Raw genomic sequence first — 7436 nt, forward strand, 5'->3', positions numbered from 1 at the left:
AAGATTAGACTGGACTATGGGACATAAAATGATACTCATGAAGAGTGTGCTTCTTAGCTCAAGTAGATACATGAGACTAAATGGGCAGCTTCTGTCCAGAGGTGAGATGAGATGGCAGAGCTGGTTGAACGGACATGGGAAATCAGGGGTGGAAAGGAGGAGTGTGCTGTCACTGTATAGCGAGAGCAATCAGGGTCACATAACAAAGGATGTATACATTTTTGTATGAGAGACTAACTTGAATTGTAAACTTTCACTTAAAGTACAACAATTAAAAAACAAACAAACAAACAAACAAACTCCCAGGGCCCAGGGAGACACAGGCCCAGCTAAAGACTTCTAGCAAACAGGCACTTTCCCATTGCACTGCTCTCAAGGCCTGGCCTCATGGGCCTTGGAGGTGAGTCAGCAGCAGATAATCTCACCAGCAAGTCCACTCCTAAAGGAAGCCCCTGGGCCTTCTGATCCTTGCTCTGCAGAGAGGGGCAACTGTCAAATCCAAAGGCCAATGCATTTTCAGACTAGTCAAGTCCACAGGGAGGCTCCTCAGCCTGACTTGTCACCTCCTCTGATAAAGCACAACAAATATTAGGTACTACTGGGTCATAGGGCATATGTGTTTCATTTTAGTGGTCTAAAGCAATTTTGAGTAGGTAACTGACACGATTGGGTTACGCTTTTGGAGGATCACAATGAGTACTGTGTGAAGAAAGATGGAAGCTTCTGCAGCTGTGGGGCCAGGGCCACCCAACAGCTTTGCAGTGAGCAAGGTGCCTGGCACAGAGCAGAAACTCATTAAATGTATCCTCTAGCTAAACTGCCTCAAACCACATTCCAAACCTAGAGAAAATTCAGGGACCTGCGCCAGGTTTCTGTGTGTGGTGGAGAAGTCATACTCTCATGGGCCGTGGCTTCATAGTCCTGTTTGCATTGCATTAAATCAGTTCCTTCCTGTCCTCCCTCTCTCCCTTCCTGCTTGTCTGCTCAAGGGCATGCTCTTAACCACATTGCCATATTGCCTCTCCCATTAGTTTGGTGAAAATCCCAAGCTTTGCAGTCAGACAGATCTGGATTCAAATCCTACACCTGAGGTTTGTTCCTGAGGTACATCAGACAACTCCAGGTAGCAGGACTTTTGCAGAGCCTCATAACCAGCCTCTGCAACTTGAGTGAAATGTTTTAACTTGCATTTCCCCAAACAGTGATGATGTTGAGCATCCACACATGTGCTTATTTTCCATTTATATATTCCTTTTTTGGAAGTGTCTGTTCAAATATGTTGCCCATTTTTTATTAGGTTGTTTTCTTACTATTGAGTTTTGAGAGTGATTTAATATGTTCTGGATACAATACTTTATCTGAAATGTGATTTGCAAATATTTTCTCCCAGTCCATGGCCTGTCTTTTCATTTTTTAAAACAGTATCTTTCAAAAATCAGTTTTTACTTTTGATGCAGTCCAATTTGTCAATTTTTCCTTTTATCAATCATGCTTTTGGTATCATATCTAAGAAATCTTTTTCTAACCTAAAGTCACAAAGACTTTCGTCCTTTGTTTTAGCCTATAAGTTTTAATATTCTTGGGTTTTAAATTACATATATGATCCATTTTGAGTTTTTTTTTTAAATGTGGTGTTAAGGATAGATTGAAGTACTTTTTTTCTTTTCATACAGATATCCAATCATTCCGGAACCAAGGGTTGTTGGTTTAAATCAATAATAAAGAGAAAATCTTTAAATCAGCCAAGAAAAAAAGATGCATTATATACAAAAGAACAAAGAAGAATTACAGCAGACTTTCTGTTGGAAATAAGGTACCCCAGAAGACAGTGGAGCAACATCTTAAAGTAATAAAAGCAAACACAAACTGTCACTATACCCAGTGAAAAATATCTCCACAACAAAGGTGAAATAAAGACTTTTTCAGATGTAGAAAAACCGAGAGATTTCATCAGCAGCAGACAAACACCACAAAAATGTTAAAGCAAGTCCTTTAAACAGAAAAATGTAATTGTAGTTCCAGGAAAGAAATGTGATTGGGGCAGAGAAAAGTATTTGACAAAATAGTGGTCAGAGATTTTCCAAATTTGATGGAAAGTATTGTCTTAGGCTGGGTTCTCCAGAGAAGCAAAACCAGTGAAGTGTCTATACATATACATTTATGGAGAGATTCATATCAAGGGAACAGCCCCACACTGTTGTAGAGCCTGGAAAGTCCTAAGTCTGTGGGTCAGGCTGGAGGCTTCTCCTGACCCATGCAGCTGCAGGGGCTGGTGAACCCAAGGTCAACAGGCCAGACAACAGGCCTCTGGCTCGCAGGCTGTGTAAGCTGACAAATCCCAAGACTGGCAGGTAAGCTGGCAGGCTGCTGGCTCACAGACTGTGGAGGCTGATGACTCCCTAGATTGGAAAGCAAGCTGCCAGGTCAAGTCCCAAGAACCAGAGGCCAGACAAACAGGAGCCAGCTGCAGGGTCTAGAATGAGCAAAATCCCACAAGCCTTGCCAGAAAGTCCACCTATATTGGATGCAGACCACACTTCCAAGGAAACTCTCTTTCAACTGATTGGCTATTCACAGCAGATTCCACCATGTAAATGATCGCATTATTATATGACTGCCAAACTACATCATAATTGCCAGACCACTGAGAATCATGGCCCAGCCAAGCTGACACACAACCTTGACAATCACAGTCCACCCCTTGTCAATTTGGCATCCACACATATCTCCTTAAACCATACATAATCTCTGAATAAAGACAATTATAAAGTCATACTTGCACCTAACATGATACAACTAACACACGTACAATCAAAAACACACTAGCCTTGTCTACATCTTATATTTTGTAAGTGAAGAAAACAAAAATATTTGATGCACACATACAAGGAAGAAATGCTTATAACAATTACAGTCTTCGTTCCTGCAATCGGTCATGTGGTCGTAACTGGTATTTACAACTACCTTCTCTCACCACATGTTCTGTATTCCCTTTGCCCTCAGCAAGTACCTCAGGTGGTTGTGGTTCTTTGCCTGGTGAGGTGACCCAAACCTTCATTCCTGAAGAGTCTGGGCCATTAGAAGTCATGTTGAAATTGGGTTGCTGTAGTTTTCCGTTCACTTTAATCACAGGGCATGGTAGTACTAAGAGACACCCTAAGGGATCTCCTGCATTCCAGACATACTCTTCTTTACCTTCATTATGTAATATCAATTTGATTTACTCTTGGTAATTGGGATCAATCACACCACCCAGTATGGTAACTCCCTTATTTGCCTGTTGATCCAGAGGCATGAGGAGCCCGAAGTGACCAGGTGGCATTCTTAACTTCTAGTTCAATTAAATCAGTGATGTGTCTCCAGGTGGGAGCATTCTTCCCTTTGGAACTAAGAACTCTAGACCTGTAGAGCATAGGTTCATGGGGACAGGAAGCAAAAATTTTAGGAGTGGGTCACTAGGGGTAATAGTGAATGGGCAGCTCAGGCTGCATGGGGATTTTGTAGCCCGTGATTAAGCATTCAGTCTCTTCTAGGGTTCAGTAACAAGCCAAAAGCTATTTCTTAAGAGTGGTTATCTGCAGAGGTTGGCAAGGCTTTTCTCCAAAATCCTAAGGGTCTGTGCTATGATTCACCAATAGGGGCCTTCCAAAGACTCCAAACAGCATCTCTATCTGCCAAGCACCATTGGATCAGCTGGATCATATGGCCCAAGTGGCAGAGCTACTTGCACGGCAGCCTGAACTTGTTGCAGAGCATTTTCTTGCACTGGGCCCCACTCAAAACTAGTAGCTTTTTGAGTCACTTGATAAATAGGCTGAAGTAGAACACCCAAATGAGGGTTATGTTGCCTCCAAAACCCAAAGAGGCCCCCTGGACATTATGCCTCCTTTTTACTTGTGGAAGGGGCCAGGTGCAGTAACTTATTCTTCACTTTAGAAGGAATATCTCAACATACCCCAAACCACTGGACCTCTAGAAATTTCACTGAGGTGGAAGGTACCTGAATTTTTGTGGGATTAATTTCCCACCCTCTAGCATGCAAATGTTTTACCAATAAGTCCAGAGCCATTGATGCGTCTTCCTTACAAGTTTCAATCAGCATAATGTCATCAATGTAATCAACCAGTGTGATGTCCTGTGGAAGGGAAAGGCAGTCAAGGTCCCTGTGGACTAAATTATGACATAGGGCTGGAGAGTTGATATAGCCCTGAGATAGGAAACTGAAGGTGTATTGCTGGCCTTGCCAGCTGAAGGTGAACTGCTTCTGGTGGTCCTTCAAAACAGTTATGGAGAAAAAGACATTAGCCAGATCAATAGCTGATACCAGGTACCAAGAGATGTATTAATTTACTCAAGAAATGAAACCTCATTTGGAATAGCAGCTGCGACTGGAGTCACCATCTGGTTAAGTTTTTGATAATCCACTGTCATTCTCCAAGGTTCATCTGTTTTTTGCAAAGGCCAAATAGGAAAGTTGAATGGGGATGTGGTGGGAATCATCACCCTTGCATCCTTCAAGTCCTTGACGGTTGCAGTAATCTCTGCAATCCCTCCAGGAATGTGTTATTGCCTGTGGTTTACTATTTGCTAGGTATGGGCTTCCACTTGGCTTTTCCTACCATAACAGCCCTTACTCCACATGTCAGAGATCTGATGTGGGGGTTCTGTCATTTGCTGAGTATATCTGTTGCAATTATGTATTCTGGAACTGGAGAAATCACTACAGAATGGGATCGGGGACCCAATGGACCTACTGAGACAGATGTGAGCTAAGACTCCATTAACAACCTGACTTCCATATGCCCTCACACTGACTGGTGGGCCACGGTGATGTTTTTGGTCTCCTGGAATTAGTGTCAGTTCAGAGCGAGTATCTAATAATCCCTGAAAACTCTGATTATTTCCTTTTCCCCGGTGAACAGTCACTCTCATAAAAGGCTGTAGCTCCCTTTGGGAAACATGGGAGAAAGATTAACACTACTAATATTTGGCAGTGTAGTGAGGTGCTTCCTCAAGGGGACCTGGCCTCCCTTCATTCAAGAGGTTGTGGGTCTGTAAACTCACTCAAGTCTGGGAATTGATTGAGGGGCCATGACTCTCTATTCTGTGATTTGAGTTAGACTGCTTTTCACTAGACCTAGAATAATTTCACTTGTACAAATCAAGTAAATATTTGGTAGATTTCCTAGCTATTTCACTCCTAGGGACACCATGACTGAGTAGCCAATGTCATAAGTCCGTATGAGTCAGACTACTCTGATTACTGCTTTGACTCTGCTGTCCATTAAGGTAACCATACCCACCTTGTCTTGTTTATTGAGTGCCACCACTTGGCCCCTACCACCACGGGGTTAAATCAGCCTCATTGGAGTTAGGTGTCTTAATTCAGTCGGGGCAGTTCCCACTGTCAAATCTGACTTACATAAAATAGCAATCACAGCAGTCTTAAAGGATGCTGGGGCTCCCTTCACAAATTTGTTCCTCACCGTTGTGGTAAAAGGTGTGTTCTCTGGACACTCCATGTGTGGGTCTGTGGGTCTAACCTGATAAATCCACTCTAAAATGCCAATTTCTCTAAGCCTTTGGATACCTTCCTCTACAATATTCCAAGGCAGATCTGGTACTTCAACTTGATTTAGTGTAGGCCACCATGTAATCCATGCTTCCATCACCCAAGCAAACTAACTAACCTCTCAAACTGAAACATTGAATGAAGAATATGTGCTTAGTGGGCCCGTATTAATAAACTTAGACTGATCCATCTTTATGTTCCTTGCACCATTATCCCACACCCTTAATAGCCATTCCCACATATATTCCCCAGGCTTCTATTTGTACATATTAGAAAAGTCAAGCAGTTCTTTTGGAGTGTAGTGTTCCTCCTCCTGGGTCACACTTTGTACTTCACCTTTTGGGGCTCACTGGGACTTAAGTTTAGTTATAGGTCTAGAAGCCAAAATGGGTGATTGGGATGTGTTTTGAGAACATTCAGCATTGTCTTGTAAGGCATCTGCCTCAGGCGATGTCCCAGGCAATGACTCAGACAAAGTCTCTTTTTTTGTGTTTGTTTGTTGTTGTAGTTTAAGTGTGAAAGTTCACATTTCAAGTTAGTCTCTTATACAAAAATTTATACATATATTGTTATCTGACCCTAATTTCTCTCCCTATACTGTAACACCACACTCCTCCTTTCCACCCCTGATTCCCCATGTCCATTCAACCAGCTCCTAATTCTCTCTGCCTTCTCATCTCACCTCTGGACAGAAGCTGCCTGTTCAGTCTCATGTATCCACTTGAGCTAAGAAGCACACTCTTCACGAGTATCATTTTATATCCCACAGTCCAGTCCAATCTTTGTCTGAAGATGTGGCTTCAGAAATGGTTTTAGTTCTGGGCTGATAGAGAATCTGGGGGCCATGCTTTCCGGGGTTCCTCCAGTCTCAGTCAGACCATTAAGTCTGGTCTTTTTACTAGAATTTGAGTTTTGCACCCCACCTTTCTCCTGCTCCATCCAGGACTCTCTGTTGTCTTCCTTGTCAGGTGGTCGTTGGTGGTAGCCAGGCACCATCTAATTCTTCTGGTTTCAGGCTGATGAAGTCTCTGGTTTATGTGGCCCTTTCTGTCTCTTAGGCCAATACTTCCCTTGTGTCTTTGGTGTTCTTCATTCTCAGACAAAGGCTCTTTAGACACAGCTGGGTTAATGTCATTAGATGGGGGTGGAGGGGCTACTGGTTTTACTAGGGAGGGTGGCTTAGCAGACAAAGATGGAGTAATCTCTTCAGATGGGAGTGAGAGGGCTGATTTTGTTGGCAGAAGTGACTCAATGGAATTTAGGGGCTCAGTGTCTCCAGCTTCCTGATTATCTGCACATATGTCCCCAACAAGTTTCAGGATCCCATTTCTTCCCAGTCAATGTCCTCACTTTAACTTTAAACACCACTGGAGGTTGGGAATACAGTTGGTGTTGTGATTCAGCCACTTTTATGATAAGACTCTGGGTTCGGTTTTCGACAACGTCAGCTCTGTTACTACAAGAAATGAGGCTTTCTTTCAAGGCACAAGTGGAAACTTTGGGGTCGTTTATGTGTCACTTGAGCTTTGACTTTGAAGCCCTGAGCTCATCCTTCTTTCACCACTTCATCTAGCAAAAGTAGGACCAACGAACCAGCTTCTTTATACTTCTTATTATGACAAAATCATAGAAATGAATCAAACATGTGATCAACCAGAACTTTGTCTTTTTCATTTAGTGAACATCTTGACTAACTATGTGATATATTTGTAAATTGCTTAAATGTAGTATTTCTTATATGAATACTAACAAAAAAACAAAGATGTCATCTAAGATACTCCACTGGTCTCATCTCTTCGGGAGCAAGTGAGAATGAAGAGAACAGGATACAACGAAAAGATTAGTCCAAAGGACTAATTGTCCA

The sequence above is a fragment of the Trichechus manatus genome, unplaced genomic scaffold (assembly GCF_000243295.1).
Source record: "Trichechus manatus latirostris isolate Lorelei unplaced genomic scaffold, TriManLat1.0 scaffold00138, whole genome shotgun sequence".
Lineage (NCBI taxonomy): Eukaryota > Metazoa > Chordata > Mammalia > Sirenia > Trichechidae > Trichechus > Trichechus manatus.